Source organism: Oreochromis aureus, linkage group 3 (genome assembly GCF_013358895.1).
Source record: "Oreochromis aureus strain Israel breed Guangdong linkage group 3, ZZ_aureus, whole genome shotgun sequence".
Taxonomy (NCBI): domain Eukaryota; kingdom Metazoa; phylum Chordata; class Actinopteri; order Cichliformes; family Cichlidae; genus Oreochromis; species Oreochromis aureus.
The window spans coordinates 110,229,628-110,252,309 of record NC_052944.1 but is presented as its reverse complement, the minus strand read 5'-3'; the positions used below and the strand labels follow the sequence as shown (position 1 = coordinate 110,252,309).

Sequence of the window (22,682 nt, the reverse complement as noted above, 5' to 3'; positions counted from 1 at the left end):
GAGAGAGCCGCTGCTCCTCCACATCGAAAGGAGCCAGTTGAGGTGGTTCGGCATCTGACAAGGATGCCCCCTGGGCGCCTCCTGGGTGAGGTGTTCGGGCATGTCCCACCGGAGGAGGCCCAGGGCAGACCCAGGACGCGCTGGAGAGATTATATCTCTCGGCTGGCCTGGGAACGCCTTGGTGTTCCCCCGGATGAGCTGGAGGAGGTGGCTGGGGAGAGGGAGGTCTGGGCTTCTCTGCTTAGGCTGCTGCCCCCGCGACCCGACTTCGGATAAAGCGGATGAGGATGGATGGATGGATGGATGGACTGCACTGGCTGCACATTCTGTCTACATTTCTCTGTATGTGCTGTGTTTGTCTTTCATATTTCTCCATATTGACACAAACAGTGAACAGCAGTAGATCTACTCTTCATCTGTTTTAGGCCCAGTGAAAGATCTGAAGCAGAAATGGTGTCATTAGGAGAAGAAGAACGGCGAGGAGGCAGCAGCTCTTAAAGATGAAACACAGCAACTTAGCCCTGAGCTCAGAGAGCTTCACATGAAAAAGCTCCTCAAGCAGATCATGTCAGAGGTTTGTCATCAACAGGAGGAACTGTTCATATCATAGAATGAAGGATGCTGTCAGCTGGATGAAGAAGGTTATTTAATGGCAAACGTTCACATTGAAGTCAAATTGTTGTGGTGTTGAACAGATTCATGGACTGATTGTCTCCAGAATGTTAGAAGAGCTTCAATGAATCATTAGAAACAACTTACAGCTGCACAGTTGTGTCAAACACATCTTTGTGTCATTGTGGGATTTTGTGTTTCTACATGTGACACACGCCTAAAACATGCACACAATTTGAAGACAAACAGGGATCATTTGTTCCCACAGCCAGATGCTGAGAGCCATTTCCTTGTAGTCCTGTGTCTATATATATGTACCATTAGATGTTATTGGAATGATTGTCAGCTTTGATAGTTTCATGTATGTTTAGCTGGACGGCTGTTTGATCCTCCACATGTTTAAAGGTGTCCAGTCCTGAGACACTGGGGTGGAAACAGCTGTGATGTCATTGGACTGTCACAAAGACAGAAGTGCATGAAGTGAGCAGCCAAGGAGCCGCTGATGTTTTGGATTCAACAGCATTTGAAAGGTTGACACAGACACATTTGCACATAGAAAGCTGAATTTGTCATATGCCACAGTGAACTCACTGTTCAGTGTTTTCAGGAAGCTTCTTAACTGCCTCTGCTGCCAAACAAGCAGCTGATGTCCTTGAGAAGAAGCTGAAGAAGTCTTCAACAACAAATACAGGAAGTGGACTTTCAAATACTAGATTCACTTTAGACTCACACAAGAAATGACTCAACTAGCTGTGTTTGATTGACTCCTTTGACTCTATGAAAGCTCAGTGTGTGTCTGTACACAGACTGTTGTGTTGGACTATTATTCAGTTGTCTGCTTTTCAAATGTCTGCATCTCAGTGTAGATGAGGCTGGGGGTCATGGGAGGCCACCATAGCAGTCTCTTCAACATCATGACATCATCATAAATGCTGCTGGACTGTCTGATGGGCTGACGGTGAAAAAGCCGTCGGGAAGGAAACAGAAGACATTTCAGAGGCTGCAGCAGATTTCTTTGATTTGGGGCCTTTTTCAGCTTTATTGGACAGAGCAGTGAAGATAAGTGACAGCAAAGCAGAGGGAGAGAGAAAGGGGCGTGGTCAGAATCAAAGCCAGGCCAGCTGCTCTCCACCTCGTGGCACATGGTCACCTGCTCATCCTAGTGAGCTCCACCAGCAGCCCTTTCACACAGTTTACACTGTCAAACACTGTGTGTGGACCTCAGCTAACAATAGGCTACATTTAAGTCTGACTACATGCTTTTATATTGAGGCAGATTTTTACCTGTTTTTATTCCATCAGCAGCTCAACATCATGAGCAGCTTTGACATAAAGACATCAAACTCAAGCTGACTTTAAACTGGATCTACTTTTAATACAGGGCTCAAAAACAACCAACATCTTTATTATATATCAGGACAGAAAGTCATTTCATCTCAAATGGAAAACAGCTTTATTTGGAATAATCAGCACTATCAACTGGTTTGGGATCTCCACCAGTTTCATGTCTTTACAGCTTCTCCAACAAAGTTCCTGTAAAATCAGCATCTTTATTGGTTTGATAGTGATTGATTATTCAGTCCCAATCTGCTGTCATCTAAAGAACAAAATGATGTTTCTATGAGTCAAAAGCTCCAGATGTTGTTCACAAAGAAAACAAAGATTAGGAAGTTAAACACAAAGTGTTTGGAGCCAAAATGTTCCCAAGCTGCTCTTTTTGAAATGGCAGAGGTACAGTGGTGTCTAACAGCACACTGTGGAAGGCAAACATGTTATTGTTGGATGAAACTTCATGAATCCTTTGTAGATTTGAGCTTTTGGAGCCTTTCTTTTCTCTTCAGGTGTACAGAGGCTGAGGAGGCAGGTGAAGCAGGTGGAGCTGTTGTAATGCTGGCAGAGGGTGTGTCTTAGTAACTCTGTGAGGTAGAACTGGATCCAACATTGTGGATGTGTTGATGTTGGAGCCATTGAGATTCTCTGCACACTGTAGGATTTCCTGTGATTCACTGCGGGGCATTTTGGAGTCTGTCAATGAAACTCTTCATATTTGTGTTTGACACCAGTTTATAGAAACAGACAAATGTGTCATGCTTTTGTTCGGCCTCCACAAATATACACATTTGTTCATTGGTTGGACTTTTTGGAAGGAGACACATTGAAAACCATGTTAATAAGATCTTGTTGTTTCCTGTGGATCCGACACAGAGAGTGGACTTCAGACAGAAAGCGTGGAAGAGATTTTAGAGGCCGTGTGTGGCAACAGGAAGTTTCTGTATGTTTGCTGATCTTACATGTGGAAAACAACACGTGATGTTTGTGAAGTTCTACAATGATCATTGTTCTGACAGCATTTTGAGTGGGAACAGTTCAAACTGAGAGTAGTGGGAGTTATTTACTGATTGAAACAAGCTGAATGTTTCTGTGCACGATGAAGATCAGCAGCTCAGCTGATCAATGAATTGACATCTATCAGTCATTTCATGAGATGAAGTCATCAGCAGACATTTGTTCTAACTGTGTGATAAATGTCAGAACGTCAGGGCTCTGCTTTAGTCACTACTTGATGATCATTGGCTCATTGTTGAATCACGTGGCCCAGTCTGACCTCTGACCCTTTGCTGCAGGTCTTCTGTGTTATCTCCACTTTCATGTCTGATCTTCTGCTGTATCGTCCAAAATAAACATCTGAATCATTTCCAACACTTCAGCAGATCTTTAGTTTGGGCAGCACAGTACAAAATAACACATATTGTACTATACTGCCCACTTCCTGATCTTATTGGATCTGTGTGTGAGGTTGGTGAAGGAAACACATGTTTACTGAGTGAATCGCTGCCATTAGGAACTAGTTTTTATATCACAGCCTAGAAATCACACAGGACCATTTCTGCAAGTGAAAAGTCCTAATTGGAGGAAAATCATTGTGTAGTTTGTGCGACTGAAGAATTGTCCCAACTACATGTGGTGCTGACCTTTGACCTTTTCTTTAGGTGCACAGAGGAGTCTGTGGAAACATCCTGAGGCAGTGCTACAGATGTCTTCAAATAAAGTGGTGTATTATCCATGTTTTCTATGGATCACATCAATATCCTGATCTAACAAGCCCCTTTTTGTGGATTTTAGAGCCTCTGACTTTTGCTGCGCTCTGCGTCTCATTTCAAGCACAAGAGCAAGAAGTGGATGAAGAAATGGGGCGAGTGGGGTCAGTGTGGTGCATGTCAGCTGTGCTCATGCTGTCACAAAGAACATGTGTATTCATTGGCAGCATTAAGGTGCACTTTAGTCTTCATAATAATAAAGTATTGTGACTTTCTTATTGTGAATCCTCACAGTCATGTTGCAGCTCTGCTTTGCTTTAAGAAAATGTTCTACCAGGATGTTACTTTCCTAAACGTGTTCTCCAAATGTTCCCAAAGACTTTGTTCTCAGTAGTTCTACATGATGAAACATTCACACTAAGTTTAAGAAGGACACACAAACACCATCTGTCCTTTCATCATGTGTACAAACGTGTTCAGATGTCAAATGTACCGTGAATGGATGCAAATGTGGATCGCTCCAATAACATGAGACAGTTTTGTAAGTGGATCCCAGTTTGAAGTTCATTGAAACCTATAAGAACATGTTATTCAAACCAACTTTATCCAACAGGAAGAAGCATCAGGGGAACAGGAAACATTCAAACATGTTTACTGTAAGAACTGCACAAAGGAAGGAAACACAATCCTACACACGAGCACTTTAAAATGGACATTTAGCTTTTCAAACATCAGGGAGTGCTGCAATAACAACACTGTGCCCATTCTGATCAGACTGAAAGATTTATAGAGATTTATCCATGTGCTGGAAAAGGATTTGATATCAACATATATGCAGATTAGTAGGAGCATTTTCTTTATATTGATTTAGAGTTCAGTACTAGGAATATGTAGAATTAACATCTGTGTACATGACGAGTGATGAAAACTTTCAAAGGGCGTCAGAATTGGTGTCTCTATCTGTGACTGTCCCAGAGGAACCTACCTGAGGGATTATTAAAGATCTGTCTATCTAGAAAGACTTGCATTGATTCACAGTGTACAATTCTTTCTAATCTATTAACATCTTCCTCCAAATCCTGTTTCTGCTGCATCAGAAGGGCTCAAACCTCCTGCTGTTGTCTGCTGGACCATCAATTCTACTTTATGATGATCTTCAAAGATAAAAACGTGAGTTTATTTGTGAACTCTGTGAAATGCGCCTGATGTTTAGTTTGAACCAATCCTGTGTCAGCTGCAGCCACATCATTGCCACGCATACAAATGGCTGCGTTCCTGTTTAGACCTGCTGGCTGTCAATGGCCTTCATTCCATTTCAGACTGCCGGTGGTCGATGTGATCTAAACTCAACATGGCTCCTGTGTTAGAAGAGCCTCTGATTTTAAATTTGCACATTGAATAGTTTCTTTGCAACACTATGGAGCTACCAGCCCAGTATATGTAGCCCACAGTAGATGGAGTTATCAAGCTGCACTGACAAACATCAGGACTCATGTGATCCCTACATGTGGACCTTTCACACATGGATCCAAGTGCAGATTCAACTCTGCATTACATTTGACTTCAGCTGTTACACACTTTCATTTTCTAGCTGTGTCACTTCCTGCTTTTTGGATCAGAGAGTTTATCCATGTCCACAAATGTTTGGCTGCATATTTGTATCATCTATATTTTCCAGTCTTCATACAGCCGATATTTCATGTGGACTCCAATCTGCCACCTGCCATCACGTTTTCAGGGTTCATTCAGTGTTGAAATGTAGGACAAACAGCAGCACATGTTCTCTAAATGTTTGCAGTCATTTTAAATGAAGCTGATACTACATGAGACATTTTCTACATTTATTGTCTTTGAACAGAGAATAATAAAGCCATCAAACATATACAGGCTGTGCAAATACAAACTTCTGTGGTGCATTTGATGACCTGCAGAGGAGAACAAGTCGGGCTTTTCAGCCCTAACACGACCTCTTTGTTCTCAATGCTACAAAACCTTCAAAGGCTGATATGCAAGTTTGCATGAATCACCAACACAGTTGTGTTTGTTTCTAGTATAGTTATAAATAAGCTGATCAAATATCTGCTGACTGATTAGATCCAGTATCTATTACAGATGAACTGGATATCACAGCATGTTGTTAATCCGTCATATCAAACTAAACAGTGTTGCTGGTGTAAATATCCTCCAATAAAGTCAGATGAGGGCTGCTGTTGCCAGGTAACGATGATGTCACACTGGATCTTCTGATCTTTAGCATCGTAGCGCTCGGAGTCTGATGTTGGCTCATGTGTTGTCAGACACCAACATGACGTTCTACTAGTCAAGGCCTCACCTTAACCCACTGATGCTGATCACACAGACCCACTAATAGAACTGTTTTATCAGGTTTATGCAGCGTCACCATTAATGTCACATTTAATCAGACCACATTTACATTACAAGCCCACTACAACCATTATCTACATGTTAAATTACATTACACATCTGATTTAAAGTATTTTAAACTGATTCATTTTTTCCACCTTAACAGTTCATTCCTCAAATCAAACAAGATATTTTACCCTCAAAAAAATGTACCAACAAATAATTTTGCAATAAAATATTTATTTTTTAATGTTTACAAGTGAAATCAAACAAGTGTATTTAACAGTGAAACCAGAGTGGAAGCTGCTCATATAAAGTCCAACCCAGGCTAAAGCAGAGGTGGAGCCAGACATTTGAAACACCTGGGGCTTAGCCCTAACGGGTAGTATGCATGTGAAATTTTTTTTTCTTTTTTTGGGGGTGTAGAAATGACTGAAGGATTAATTGGCTCTGTTTTGAGTTTTGTTCAAAAAACAATGACTTCATATAGGGAAAAATATATATCACATATGCAGGACACCTTAAACTAGTTTTTTAATTAAGCAGCAAGGCAGAACAAAATCAGGGCTGGATCAAGACACAGGGACTAAACCCCAATTCAACCACACCCAGAACTGATCCGGAATTAAAACAGGACTACAACAGTTCAAAATCAGGACTACTTATGACTTAACCAAGACAGAACCAGAATCAAAACTAGATGATAGTAGCACTAAAAATCATCATAGACCTGCATCTAAAGGACAAAGGTCACTCTTTCGAGGATGCCAACGTTCACATTTTGTACAGAGAGGACAGAATGTGGAGTGAAAGAAGCCATTTACGTCCACTGTGAGCGACCATCTTTGAACAGAGGCAGTGGTTTATGACACCAGCTGTCTGCCATCTATAATCCAGTTTTGAGATCCCTTCCCAGACGCCTTAACGCCCACTCACATCCTGGGCCATCTGACCTCAGGAAATCACATGATAGGGTGGGGCCAGGTTTAACAATGAGCTCACCCGAAACCCTGGCTGATTGGGACCCACACCCACTTTCACACCTTGGCTCATGTGATTAGGTAGAGGATCATCAGGGGGTCCTTTGTCCCTCTTTGGGGGAAAACTCCCACTGGGTTTAAATCTGGGACTCTCCACCATTTAACCCTTAGAACTGAAGAAGCTTCTTGGATGAGAGGTGAAACGTCTTCAAGTAACTTAAAGAAGTCCAGACGCTTTTCTTTCCAAGCTCCTTAGACTATTGAGGAAAGTTAGGGAATTTGGTCATTTTGTGGGTTAAAGTCCCCACTGTCCATCAGGGTAGATCTGCCTCAGTCATACACTTGTTTTGAGTGTTGATTGTTGTTTCAAAGTATTATAAATTTTTGTAGAACGGGACTGGGGTAGTCCTAGGAAGCGCATTTCTCGGAGGTGACGCTCCCTCCTGGCCGAGGACGCTCGGCCTTGACCTATCGGCGAATAGGGTTAGTACGGCTGTCGACCGGAAAGAACTTGGGAATCTCCATAATAGCTAGGAGTTAGAGTCTCTTTTGCTCACTACAAGAAGATAAAATGCGGTGTTCATAAGAAGCTGTACACCAAACTAAAAGGGAATTGCGGGACACTTTGAATAAAGGGGTAGAAAATGTTTGATTTCTTTTTGATTTTTAGAATAAGTTGTTATAATATAGGCTTTAAAAAACAGATATTAAATAGATTTATTTCTAGGGAAGAGGGGAGAGCTTGTTATGAGGATGTTAAAAGTGTCACTGACCCAAATGAATAGATCACACACATAGAAATGATTTCATACACATTGCATTTTGTGTTTATTAAAGAAATGTTGCTCAAGTCAATAACTGAAGGTCAAAAGCTTTGGTTGGCGTTATGTCCAAGCAATTTATTGTGCAAGATGGCAGAGCATGGAAGGCCGCACACGCTTACAGACATATAGAGTCCATAAACACACATGACAGTATTGATTCCAGGCCAAAGGCCTCAAATCCATTTAGCTTCTAACTGAATAGGAGTTTTGCTTGTAACTAAACTGTGTGACATGTAAAATATTGAGATAACACATCCAGCTCCACATGAGTCTTAGGATATAAAATGCAGTTACAGAATAAGGAACGCTTGTCTTGATCTGAAGCAGGAGCAAAGGGAGGAAAGCTCATATATTTTGGTTAAGTCTGATAAAGTATAATTAGAATGTACCATTACATTAAGAGCAGCAAAATTAAATAAAATGCTATACCAAAACAGGTTATAACACAGGAAATGTGAGTTTTAAAATGAAGTTAGTGTTAACACACAGGCTATGATGAAATTTATTCAGGAGTAATTGATTATATGCTTAAACTTAGTTGATTAAAATGGTTGTTTTTTCTTTGATCCTTTAGTAGAATAAGAGTTTGTTATGATTTTCTTGTGAAAGGTGATTTTAGGTCAGAGCTACGTGCAGCTGCGACAGTGCAGGATGCTGAAGATCAGATAAGGGAGAAGATAATTAGGTTCATGCTTTTGATTAAAGAATCCCAAACATAATAGCTTGACCTAAGTTTGAATAAAGAGAAAATTGACGAACATAAGTCAGGGAAGAGCATAGTAGGGAGAAGGTGTTTTTTATCCCTTACAGGAGAAGATTTCCACAAGAGAGGGACCGAGGAAAAAACCTAATCTTACGCATGGAGTGTTCTTAAGGGGGGAGCTGGAGTTTTATTGCTGGACCAACTAGATGACATGAGGTTGTTGTCTGATTTGGCACCCAATTAATTAGTCTTTAGTATAGGAGCAGTTAGAACCACTTTAAACTTTGGAGTTGAATCTATAATCCTAAATGCTTTTGAATGTTTTTATACTCTTACACTGAAGTCCAGGGTCAGTGGGTGAAAGACTGAGTTGCAGGCTGACAGGAAACACAGGCTTTTGCAGGGCATGCTTTGCAGGAAATGAAACCGAAAGCAGAGTCTCAGGAGACTCTCACTTGTTTATTCTGTATTATCTTTTATTCATTTATATCTTTTGATTAAGCTTTTAGTAGAGGTTCTTGATTAAAACATTTATTCAAAATATTACATATATAGTTCCAGTTAGGTTATTACATGTAAGGATGAGCCTCTGTTCTGGTGAAAGGTCAGAAGTGCAACGGGTGAGATGAGAGAGCATTTAAGGACGAGACACACATCCAGTTAGTGGGTTCATTTATAGGTGAAAGTTTAATCATGTTTTGCTTGTGGCTGCAAAATTGTGCCTGCATACGTGACAGTTTGTGCAGAACGTGTGCCTGATGTTCCAGACAGATAGGCGAGCGTCCGGTGGCAACAAGAAGCACCTGCTGTAGAGACGAGACGATGATCTTTTCAAACTGTGTTAAAAGTCATTGTGGTTTTGATTTGACGTATGCAAGTATTGTATCTGCTTAATGCATGGAGGGGCGTTGTATTACCCCGACCCTATAAAACCTTTGTTTTGTTCATTGTTTGAGAGATCCACCTCTGATGTTCTGCAGGGTGCATCTCCCACGCGTGTGTTCATTAAAATCATCGTTTGACTCCACCTGGCAGGGTCAGTGTGTTATTTGGATTTCCTCCAGTATCTCTCCTTAACTTCTGAATCTTAACACTATCATAGACCTGCACTACACTTATTTTTTAATTCTACCAAAGTCCACTATTTATATTCAGAAAAGTTTATGTAATTATTTAGCCTTGTTGTGCAAACAAGCCTGCATAACTTAATAAATATATAACTTGAAAAATAACAAACCTAAAAAGAAACACTAGGTACGAGATACATGTGTACCTATGATACGGTGATACTTTTGGTAAACAACCATTTGACTATCATGTGTGTGTCTCACCTGCTCTTGTTCCATCTCTGTTCTCTCTCCCTCTCTGTTCTCTCTCCCCATCTCTGTTCCTCTCTCTCCCTCTTTGTGCTGACAATCATCAAATATACAGTTGAAACCAGATATTTACATACTCTTCAGATAAAAACAAACACTTTTTTAATTGTAACATCAAATCAGACTAAATTTTTATTTTTTTTTAGATTGACAAATATAAAAACATATTTGTTAACTTTAAGAGTAAAGAGAGAAACTATCTGTATTTCTTAATTGCAAATGGCACCAAATTGTATTCAAAATTGAGCCACACTTATGGAGCTCCACAATTCTTTTCCTGATGTTTTGGTTGACATCTCTTGTTTTTCCCATGTCACAGAAACAGGCTCTGTGTTTTGCCTTATATGCATCCACAGCTGTGCCACCAATTTACTCACTCTACTAACCTATCAGAAGCTTCTTCAGCTCAGAATGGAATCGTCTGGAGTTTTCTTATTAATTAACAATAAACTTAGTGTATATGTACTCCTAAATTTGATGAAAGTGATTAAAATAGACAGCTCCCTCTTTTTATTCTGACATTTAACTAATTCAAAAGATATTTCAATATTTATTTATCCAAAACAAAACAAGTTTACTCTAAATTGATGTGTCACGGCGAGTGGGATGAGCCGTGTGGAAAATAATAAAGGAGGATCCAATCGCAGGCAAGAATGAAGGTGAGAGGGTGGTTTATTAAACACAAAATGAAATGGACAAAACAGCAAAACGGGACCGAAACTATCTAAACTGAGAACAACTAAACTACTGACACAAACCAGGACCTGAACATGAAGGAGGATGAGCGGAGGTAGCAGGCGACGGACAGCAGGGAGACACACAGATGAAGCAGGGTGGATACGCAGACGGACCAGCAACTACAAACACAGAAGACGCGACTTAAATACACACAGAGAAACACAAGGAGATTACACACAGGTGGGGAACACAGCTGGGAATAATCAACAAGACGAGACAGGGGTAAAACTGAACACACTCACATGAGACACGGACTTTCACAATAAAACAGGAAACAAGCACACTACACCAAGACGCAGACCTGACACTGAGAGACAGACAGACACATGGAACCTGAACTCACACAAAACATGAGAACACAAATCCTAAATATAAATAAACAGAACTCTAATAACAATAATCATCATCACCATCACCAAAACACCAAGATAACTGAAACACAGTACCAGAGAACCATAAAGAATAATCCATGATGCAAAAGTAAACCAAAACATAATAAACTCAAAATACTGGGTCCAACGGACCCAGAACCGTAACAGTACCCCCCCTCTAAGGGTTGGCTCCCGACAGCCCTAAGCAAAAAAAACAGAACGAAACAAGAGCACCAAACCAGGGCGGGCGGAGGGGGTCCAGGATGGAGGGACAGAAACCAAACAAAAAACAAGGAGCAAGAGTGTCCAAACAGTCCAAAAACACAGGAAAACACAGCAAAACCAAACCAAAACAAAGCTCAATAAGAGTCCACAAACAGTTCAGGGGGTCGACCCGGAGGTCGGCCATACAGGGGCCAAAACAGGCAGGGCCAGACGAGGCAGGACCAGACTTGGACGAGGCAGGGCCAGGCGTGGACGAGTCTGACGAGGCAGGGCCAGGCGTGGACGAGTCTGACGAGGCAGGGCCAGACGAGGCAGGGCCAGGCGTGGACGAGTCTGACGAGGCAGGACCAGGCGAAGGCGGAGCGGAACCTGACGGCAGCGAGACGGCTGCGGAACCTGACGGCAGCGAGACGGCTGCAGGCGTGGATGAAGACACGGGGGCCGGACCAGGCGTGGATGAAGACACGGAGGCCGGACCTGACTGCAGTGGGACGGCTGCGGAACCTGACGGCAGCGAGACGGCTGCGGAACCTGACGGCAGCGAGACGGCTGCAGGCGTGGATGAAGACACGGGGGCCGGACCAGGCGTGGATGAAGACACGGAGGCCGGACCTGACGGCAGCGGGACGGCTGCGGAACCTGACGGCAGCGGGACGGCTGCAGGCGATGATGCTGCAGGCGATGATGCTACAGGCGTGGATGAAGCTGCGGCTGCAGGCGTGGATGAAGCTGCGGCTGCAGTGCGCACACTGTGTCTGAGGAGGATGTGCGGAGGTACTTCAGGAGAGTGAACCCACGCAAAGCTACTGGTCCGGACGGGATTCCCGGCCGCGTCCTCAAGTCATGCGCGGCTCAGCTGGCTGGAGTGTTCACACATATCTTCAACCTTTCCCTCTCTCTGTCTGTAGTCCCAGCCTGCTTCAAAATGGCCACCATCGTCCCTGTACCCAAATCCTCCACCATCTCATCATTGAACGACTGGCGACCTGTAGCCCTGACCCCATCGTGAGCAAATGCTTCGAGAAGCTGGTCAGGGACTTCATCTGCTCCGCACTACCCGACTCACTGGACCCTCTACAGTTCGCATACCGCCACAACAGGTCCACTGATGATGCCATAGCCCTGACACTCCATGCTGCCCTGTCACACCTGGAGAAGAGAGACACGTATGTGAGAATGCTGTTTGTAGATTACAGCTCAGCATTCAACACCATCGCTCCCTCGAAGCTGGACAGGAAACTGCAGGATCTAGGACTGAGCAGCTCCTCTGCAGCTGGATCCTTAACTTCCTGTCTGACAGACGCCAAGTGGTCAGACTGGGCAGCACCACCTCATCCCCATCACACTGAACACTGGTGCTCCACAGGGGTGTGTACTGAGCCCTCTCCTGTACTCACTCTACACCTACGACTGCACGGCCACTAACAACTCCAACATCATTGTGAAGTTTGCGGACGACACTACAGTGGTGGGTCTTATCACCAACGGTGATGAGACAGCCTACAGGGAGGAGGTCAGCGCCTGACCCACTGGTGTCAAGACAACCATCTCACCCTCAACGCCGCAAAGACAAAGGAGCTGATAGTGGACTTCCGGAGGTGCAGAGGAGTACACACCCCATCACCATCAACGGCGCCGCTGTGGAGAGAGTGAGCAGCTTCCGCTTCCTTGGTGTACATCTGGCTGAGGATCTTACGTGGTCAGTACACATAAACAAGACAGTGAAGAAGGCGCAGCAGCGCCTCTTCTTTCTCAGGAGACTGAAAAGATTTGGCATGAGCCCCGCATCCTCAGGACCTTCTATCGCTGTGCCATTGAGAGCATCCTCACTGGATGCATCACCACCTGGTATGGCAACACCACCGCTTACAACCGCAAAGCTCTCCAGAGAGTAGTGCGGTGTGCTGAACGGATAATTGGAGGTGAGCTTCCCTCCTCCAAGACATCTACAGGAAGCGGTGCCTGAGGAAAGCGGGAGGATCATCAAGGACTCCAGTCACCCCAGCCATAAACTCTTCAGACTACTTCCATCAGGAAGGAGGTTCTGCAGCATCCGGTCCCGCACCAGCAGACTGAGAGACAGCTTTTTCCACCAGGCCATCAGACTGCTGAACACGCCATAGACACCTCACCCTCACTACTGGAACTTCAACATTATGCACTCCATACTGTACATTAATGCCACTGTTTTGCACATACCTACCTCTGTATATTTTATATTTTATATATCTTATTTTATTGTTTACTCTATTTCATTTGTAAAACATGTATATACACACTCACACACACACACACACACACACACACACGTAAAAAACATATTTAGTACACACATTTCAGTAATGTATATACCTTTATATATGGTACATATATTTATTACTTTTTAGATTAACCATTTTTATATTTTGCTTGTTGCACGTTATTGTATTTTGCACAACTCTGTTGCTTGTGAAGCTTGCACACAAGAATTTCACTCGCATGTACTGTACCAGTGTACCTGCACATGTGATGTGACAATAAAGGTGATTTGATTTGATTTGAGGCGTGGATGAAGCTGCGGCTGGTTGGACGGGCTCCTCGGGCCCTCCAGCTGACGAGGCCGGAAACTGGCTAGGTTCTCCTGAACCTCCAGCTGACGAGTCTTGAGGCCGGACGGGCGACTCGGACCCTCCAGCTGACGAGTCTTGAGGCCGGACGGGCGACTCGGACCCTCCAGCTGACGTGACTTGAGGCCGGACGGGCGACTCGGACCCTCCAGCTGACGTGACTTGAGGCCGGACGGGCGACTCGGGCCCTCCAGCAGACGTGACTTGAGGCTGGCTGGGTTCACCTGAACCCCCAGCTGACGACACTTGAAGCTGGCTGGGCTCCTCAGGCCCTCCAGCCGACAAGGCATGATGCTGGCTGGGTTCACCTGAACTCCCAGCTAACGTGGCTTGAGACTGGACGGGCTCCTCGGACCCTCCAGTGGAAACAGACACTGAGGCAGCAGGTACGCAGACCTCTGCCGGTGTGGACACTGGCTGGAACTGAGCAGCACAGTGGCTCGACTCAGGCAGCAACAGTGGGATGCAGTCCTCAGAGGGCTGAAAGTGTTCCCCAATACACTCAGCAGAGGACGGCGGCGGACGGGTGAACTCACTTAAGCTCTCAGGGGGCGCTGAGAGCCGAGACTGCTCAGGTGAGTTCCCCGGTGAAATTGCTGGCGCTGGCGTCTTGACCTCTAGGGGTCCAGAGTCAGCTGGTGAGTGACACCCAGCCTCTGGGGAGGCCCTAGAGGGAGTAACTGTCTCTGAGGTGGCCAGCTTAAGAGAACCAGCAGATGTAATGGTGAAGTGTGTTCCCTGCTTAGAATGAGACAGTGAGGATGCTGACTGAACTGAGGGCAGCGTGGCTGCTGACTGAACTGGGGGCAGCGTGGCTGCTGACTGAACTGGGGGCAGCGTGGCTGCTGACTGAACTGGGGGCAGCGTGGCTGCTGACTGAACTGGGGGCAGCGTGGCTGCTGACTGAACTGGGGGCAGCGTTACAGGCCTGGCATTTGACTGGGATGGAAGTGAGGACGGGATAAAGGAACGGACACGGTCATAAACTTGAAACGAGGATTCAGAACAGGCAGTCTTAGAAGCTCCGAGCATGGGTGAGACGGGGAAATCATGGTTATCCTCAATAGAAACACAAAAAATAGCCCCAGAAACCACAGTCACAGAAGCAACAGAATCAACAAAAGTGTCCCTTTCACTCACCACAGCCGGCTGCTCTGACATTCTGAATTCCGGCTGTGGGGTGCTGCGCCGACGGCGTGAACGTCGCTTCCTCCGTGGAGACGGCTCCGACGGGCCGGGTAACTCCTCATCCGGCGGTACGGACGGCACGTCCTTCGTTGAAGCGAGCGGGCGAGCAGTGACGGCGGGGGGGTGAAGGTGTAGTTCGTGGAGAATGAAGTTTTGAACGAGCGGGTGGAGTGAGTCCAATAGCCAGGGATAATCGGAGATAAGCTGTTGTAGCTTGTCCTCCACAGCATAGAGAAACGTTTCTCCCTCATGCTTTAGCCACAGATTGATTAACTTGGTAGCTGAGTCCGTTACGAGCTTTCGAAGCTCCGTGGGTGGGGTGAATGCCGCTGGATCCATATCTGGCTGGTCCGTACTGTCACGGCGAGTGGGATGAGCCGTGTGGAAAATAATAAAGGAGGATCCAATCGCAGGCAAGAATGAAGGTGAGAGGGTGGTTTATTAAACACAAAATGAAATGGACAAAACAGCAAAACGGGACCGAAACTATCTAAACTGAGAACAACTAAACTACTGACACAAACCAGGACCTGAACATGAAGGAGGATGAGCGGAGGTAGCAGGCGACGGACAGCAGGGAGACACACAGATGAAGCAGGGTGGATACGCAGACGGACCAGCAACTACAAACACAGAAGACGCGACTTAAATACACACAGAGAAACACAAGGAGATTACACACAGGTGGGGAACACAGCTGGGAATAATCAACAAGACGAGACAGGGGTAAAACTGAACACACTCACATGAGACACGGACTTTCACAATAAAACAGGAAACAAGCACACTACACCAAGACGCAGACCTGACACTGAGAGACAGACAGAATGACACATGGAACCTGAACTCACACAAAACATGAGAACACAAATCCTAAATATAAATAAACAGAAACATGGAACTCTAATAACAATAATCATCATCACCATCACCAAAACACCAAGATAACTGAAACACAGTACCAGAGAACCATAAAGAATAATCCATGATGCAAAAGTAAACCAAAACATAATAAACTCAAAATACTGGGTCCAACGGACCCAGAACCGTAACAGATGTTGTACAGTAAAAAAATGTTCTTGTGTTTTCCATAAAGTCTATGTAAATATCTGGTTTCAACTGTGAATAAACTGCTGTGTATTGAAATTCCTCTTGTTTTGCATAGAAATATACTGAACAACATACAAAGCATAATATATAAAATAACATCTACCTGAGTTTTTTCTTTGAAAGAAGCCCCTTATGTCCATTCTTGTATATCAGTACATTACTGAAACCGATTTATTTAGCCGTGGAGGGTAACAACTGAAAATATGAAATAAGCATACATGTAAGCTAAGACTCTCTAAAGAAACAGCATTGTTGTTGTTCGGCTTTTTATTTCGCTATTTGTTGATTCACTTGAAGAGCAAGTAACGTAATATGGGTCAAGTGATCAGTTTCACTGTCATATTTACATTATTTATACAGTACGAATGATTTGCTTTGGTACCTGGTCAAACTTCAGTTCTCCTCTGTCTGCCTGGCTCCGTTTCTCCAACAGCGCACTCGAAGGCAGCAGCTGCCCCGCCCCGCTTAGTGTCTGAGCTCGGATCATACCAATGTTAGGGGGGATTTATGCACAGTCGTAAATTCCCACAGTGTGCACTATGTGCTTCGAATATTGTGTGTAGTTTTTTGTTTTATACAGTTGTCAGCCAGGCATCTAACTATGAAAAAATTACACTCCGAAAGACCCCGGGCTTCTGAAAAAAAAACCCGGGCTTAAGCCCAGTAAGCCACCCCCCCGCTCCGCCACTGGGCAAAAGTAAGTTGAGTAGAGCAGCATCATCGAAGGCTGTGTCCCAATTCAGGGTCTGCACGCTTGAAGTACGCATTTCAAGTGCGATTACGTCACCGCCACGAGAGGACGGCTGTCCCAATTCAAAGTGCACTTCAAATGCATACTCCAAATGCGCCGTCGATTTCCCCAAATATCAAGCGTGGTCCGGTGCACGCTTCGTGGTCCCATATATCCCACAATTCATAGCGCAGCGGTGGGTGTGGATAATTTTGCCGCAAAATACGGCAGAAGGGAGCGGCCGAAGAGTGAACTGGCAAAAGTAAGTGCTGAATATTATGTCACTTATTTATGTGCGAATGTTTAATAATGAAGAACATTAAAACATTACTGTTGGCCACATGTCGGCAAAGTTATGTGACATTAGTGATGTTTGTACTTTGACCGTTAACTTGGTTTTAAAGCCTTCTAAATATATATATATAGTCGACCTTAATCTTACAGAGAATGTGATGATTTTATGGATAATTAAAGTCAGTCATATATCCACAAACACAACAAGCTGAAAGTCAGTGATGCTGCTCGGTTTGCAGTCCTGAATATCACGGCACAAGCAGGATTCACTGCACTGTTAATGTTAGCTATGTTATATTGCTGCCTCTGTTCGGTGGTGTCGAGCCAAACCAACACGTTCTCACTCCCAACTCGTCAAATGTGTGACGCATGGTCAGGCTCCCTCTGCTTCACTTATCGACGCACAGGGTACCCCCCTCGCGTCGAGAATTGACGTGCAGGGTCCTCCTATTGAATACTATAGCGCTCCCTAAACGTTGTTTATTGACGACAAGAGATTTCATGGAAGAGCCTGTTGTCCGTATATTTATACATTTCCGAAATCACATTGTAGTGACGTGTACTGAACACAATATATTATATAATGTAAACAACTACCTGAGAAACAGCAGATACAGCAGCTAAATTAATTATAGGCTATTACTTTTGTATCGTTTATTGCATTTATGGAGGGAGAGGTGTATGCTGGGTAATGGCACAGCTAGCAACCGGGTGACCCGCTTCGGATGTTCAGTCCATCAGGCGTTATTAGCAGAAATCAGTCCCATAGATATGGGCCATCCACCTGCTAGATTGTTCAGAAGGTTGTTCTCATCCATCCAGATGGAGGATCAGTAACTGGAGCGTGGAAGACTCCAGAATCCACTCTGGCTGGAACCGTGGATACAGCAGTGTTACAGGTAAGACCATTTAAACGGACAGCATTTATAAAATGACTATTAAAAGTCAGCGAGTGTTAATAATGTTAATGTGGTTATGTTAGTAATACAGCGAAAAGCTAATATAACAGCTTTAAGATGCATTTGTAGATATTATTACGTGTTTTACCGTCTTTATGGTGCTAGCTTAAAGTTACGGTGTAAACGTTAGCTTATATTGTAGTAAAGCTGTTACTGTTTAAACGATGTTGGGACAGAAATATTAGCTTCTGTCATGACTGATGAAGTTACTAGTTAATAAAGTTTCCAGTAAAGTGATTAATCGCAGCCACAGATTGACAGTAAAATATCCCGATTAGCTTCAATGCATCTGTAATAAATATGTGCACGTTTCAGTGCTTCGCTTAAACTGTATGATACTTATACTGACCCAGGGTCAGTGTAAAATACAATCCTAGCTGTGTGAACAAAGCCTGGCTCCTTTAATCCTGCATGACAAACCTCAGGATGCAGGTTATTATTACTCTTTCCTGCTGGCACACCTGTCACACCTGAGAGTCAGCTAGAAACTTACAGTGACGTGGACATCATGCAAAGACTGCCAGACTCTGTAATACTGTAAATGATCAGTGACTCAGGTTAACACTAAACTTTAAACAGTCCCTCTGTGTCTCTGTGTGTGCTGAACATCTGGAATCAGGATTTCATTCAGGCTGCATTGACTGTGGGACTTTTCTCTGTTAAAAACAGATTGAAGACGGCTCAGAAACATTTGAAGATTAAAATTTAGCGTTATGGCTGCTCGTGGTGTGTAAAGCCTCTACTCAGCTGTTACTAATTTGTTTGTTGTTGCTTAACACAGATTTCAGAAGAGCAAATATGAGCACTGTTGCTTAATCCTTAATAGTTTAAAGCAGGACTGGATTGGAAAAAAAAAAAATCCAGATTCTTCTTCCACAGAAGTTTCATTTGTCAGTGTGGGACTGCTGAGTCACCTGAAGAACTCATTTCATTCTCCACGATGTTCATTTACAGAAATGTTTCACAGGAACTGATTCCTCCCAAAGGGTGAACTAGTGTGTTTCCATAATGATATGTTTTTCATATCTCTGTATGAATGTACTTCTTAAATGAAGGCAAGTGTTTGTCCTTTTTTGTTCCTCAGGTACAGTACGTGATATTAAGGGCAGGCGGTCATCACCGGGGGAAGAAAAGAAGCAGACGTACTTCCAAGAGGGAGCTGCAGTGAGGACACAGCCTGGTCACTGAGGTCAGAGGGCAGAATCTGAAACAGCCCAGGTTTATATTCTAGGGGTTATAAAAAATTCTAAATGTATTTATAAAGAAACCTTTAAATAATATTTTAAATAATAATCATAATTATGATTATTATTAGAAATATCAAACATTTAAGTGGATTTTCTGTCACACGTATTGTGTTAGCCCTGTGATAAACTGGCAGCCTGTCTTTGTCCTGTATCAGCTGGGATAGGCTTCATCCTCCCGCGACCTTCAATTGGATACATTGTATTCCAATTATGTAATCTCATCATTTACAAACTCAAGGTATCCAATCAAACTGTAAGCATTAATGGTAAAAATGGGAAAGCAGAAATAAGTGTGACATGAATGTAAATGTGTGAGCTGACATAGAGGACAGCTACATGTAGTCCGAAAAACCTTTGTTGTCAAGTTTGCAGGTCTATCACGAGACATTCTTACATAGAAGAGACTGTTAAAGTCTCTAACTCAGTGAAGCATTATTGGTCCCGTCTGTTTGGATAAATATAGTAAGCTGATGTTTGTCCATTTATTGACACATTTTCTTAAGTGCTTATCCAGTTCAGGATCACAGTGGAGCTGCAGCTGGATGTGTTCAGTAAAGAAACCTTACAAAAGTTAACATAAACCTGCATCTCTGTACGTTGTTGTCCACAGGATGAGAAAATCAAACTGGAAGACTGTGGAACATGTTAATAAATGTTTGTGTTTATGCCTGTGTCTTTCACAGGAGGCGCTGAAAGGTTTCCCTAATAGTTCCTGGTGAATCAAAGCAGAACCATAAAGGTTGCTGGACTGCATGATGGCCTTACCCCTGAGCAGTCATCCTGTTAAAGGAGGAACCAGTTAGAAGCTGTTTTCAAAGTAGCTGAGCAGATTTCATCTCAAGTAAGCGATTAACTGTTTGTTCGTTTGTTCTGCCACTTAAAGAGCATTTAAGGACGTCTTTTGAGTGTCTAGTTGAATTAATTCTACTGGCTCTCATGGTCGTTTGTGATTATGGACATATTTTTCATGTTCATCAACCATTTAGTAAATTCTATCTATTTAGTAATATCTGTCAGCTATAAAATATAATATAAATATAAAAATATCTAAATATCTCCTGCCCTTTATATTTTAATGATGTAAGACCAGACGTCTGTTATCGTGTTACATCAGCATTCCTCACATATGAATGAGATGCTGTACAATCCTACTGACACAGCAGAGGGATAACGACGGCTATTCAACATCGTTACATGACACATTCGAGCTGCATGATGCAGACAAAGTGACTAAATCATCTTTTTGTGGTTTATTGTCTTCAAACCAGCAGACAAAGCCGATGGCAGAAGATGTTTGGAGAAGAACTTCAGGCCGTGGACTGACAAGGTATTTTTTTCTTGTTATCAAAAGACATTTGGAGTGATGGCTTCTACAACTGTGCTGATGTGAAGCTTACAGTCTAAGAAGTCACAGTGTTGATATTCAGCACAAAGAGAAAAGCTCACTAGTTTGAATTTATTTACAATCATAGTTTTTATACATTCTGACTGTAAACAGCTTTTACAGCTTTGATACTGTTTGACACTCGATGTCAGGTGATGGTATTTAATTTAAAGGTTTCTGTGTCCCAATGAGCCATTTACACTGACCAGTGTCAGTTTAACTGTAACACATTCATTATTTAGATCCAACATTTCTAAGAGAAATAACTGAATGTAAAAATGGCAGCCCTCAGGCTAGGTTTATAGAGATATATGCATGCATTATGAAAGTTATGTATCCCAGATCATTTTTATTCATCTAGTCCTGGCAGACCCACTCCTTTCTCCCAAGTTAACTGCAACCCAAAAGAACTAGTGGGGCTATTTACACACTCACAACCAGTGTGGGGTAAAAAGAGCCACCAAAAACCTGTCAGCCTGCACAGCTACAGATGTGCTAAAAGCTATAAGAGTTAGAAGCTCTGCTTATGGAGAAACTTTCTAAGCCTAACAGGGGACAGGTACTCCTGCCCAAATAACATGATGTAACCCCACATACAGCCCAGCCATAAAGTGAACCAAGTCATTTAGTTAAAGACAGCATGGGACCAAATGCATGTAACCAGCCTGCACCAACCTGACATTTCTTCCTCCTGAATTAAATGAATGAATGGATGAAAGTTAAATGACTACAAACCTAAAGCCACTAGTTCCCATACTGGAGTTCCCTGACACTGTGTTAACCATATTTAGCTTGTATCAACAGTTGTAACAGGCTAAGCTACGCGAGACACTGCATTGAGCGATTGTTTCTATCTTAATGATTTCAGCTCAGATGTTTTGCTTTTTCCTTTCAGTAGATCAAAGCAGCTCGTGCTCTGTCTGCTTCCATTTTGATGGCAAGAAGAAGAAGAAGAAGAATGCTTCAGCGAAGTGGCGTTCATGGTCTCAGTGAACAGTCATGGTCACACACTGCATGTGGTTTTAAAAGCAACATGTCTTTCACCACAACAATGGAGATGTGTAATATTAGTGCAGCTACGGTTTGTTCTTGAACATCAGTTCTGTTTTCTACTTTGACCACTTAGACCAAAAAAAGTGTTGTTTTCAGATTCTTTCTTTTTAAATCTGTAAAGCACCTGCTCATTATGTGTGCCTATGCCAAGAGGCACACATATTACTATTCCTCGGATTTATTATTCTTATTATGTGTGCCTATGCCAAGAGGCACACATATTACTATTCCTCGGATTTATTATTATTATTATTATTATGTGTGCCTATGCCAAGAGGCACACATATTACTATTCGTCGGATTTATTATTCTTATTATTATTATTATTATTCTCCATCTTCCGCCTAAATTTCGCACGTATCACGCCCGCAGTTTTGAGAAAAGCTTCATATATGTTACCTCATTTTGTGCGGCTGGATCTGGAATGGTGTGCTATGACTTTTGGTGTTTATGACTATTATAGTTTTTAAATATTAATATTTTAGTGAAAATTTTCCCGCGCTCCTCTGCCAAACAGTTTTGACAATAGGGGTACATATGTTACATCATTTTGTGCGGCTGGAGCTGGGCTAGTATGGTGTGACTTTTGGTGTTTATAACTTTTATAGTTTTTGAAATATTTAGATTTTAGTGCAAATTTAGGCCAATTTCTAGGCTCCTGAGAAAGATTCTGCTTTTGGCACCATAGAAACAGACTTCATTTGTGGTGTGTTGGCTCTCTCTAGTGGTATACCGGGAGTAGTACGGCCTAAAGGGTGCCATGCTTGGTGAAAACTACATATCCCACAATTCATAGCATGCCTCTACCGAGTCAAACAATGGCGGACACCACTTCGCTTTTATATGTCTTTTATTCGTGTTTCTAGGTCACAAAATACAC

At 43.1% G+C, this 22,682-nt stretch overlaps 1 long non-coding RNA gene across 3 annotated transcripts; it reads left to right on the top strand.

The window, feature by feature from the left end:
* Nucleotides 1-18,037: 18,037 nt before the first annotated feature.
* LOC120438812 lies at nt 18,038-21,782 on the top strand. Of its 3 annotated transcripts, none has more exons than XR_005612172.1 (5): nt 18,038-18,058; nt 19,203-19,307; nt 20,049-20,206; nt 20,637-20,692; nt 21,645-21,782. It is a non-coding gene; the product is annotated as an uncharacterized LOC120438812 (long non-coding RNA). The 3 variants fall into 3 exon arrangements; XR_005612170.1 differs by having other exon boundaries at nt 20,634-20,692; XR_005612171.1 differs by lacking the exon at nt 18,038-18,058 and adding an exon at nt 19,067-19,105 and having other exon boundaries at nt 20,634-20,692.
* The last annotated feature ends 900 nt before the right edge of the window (nt 21,783-22,682 follow it).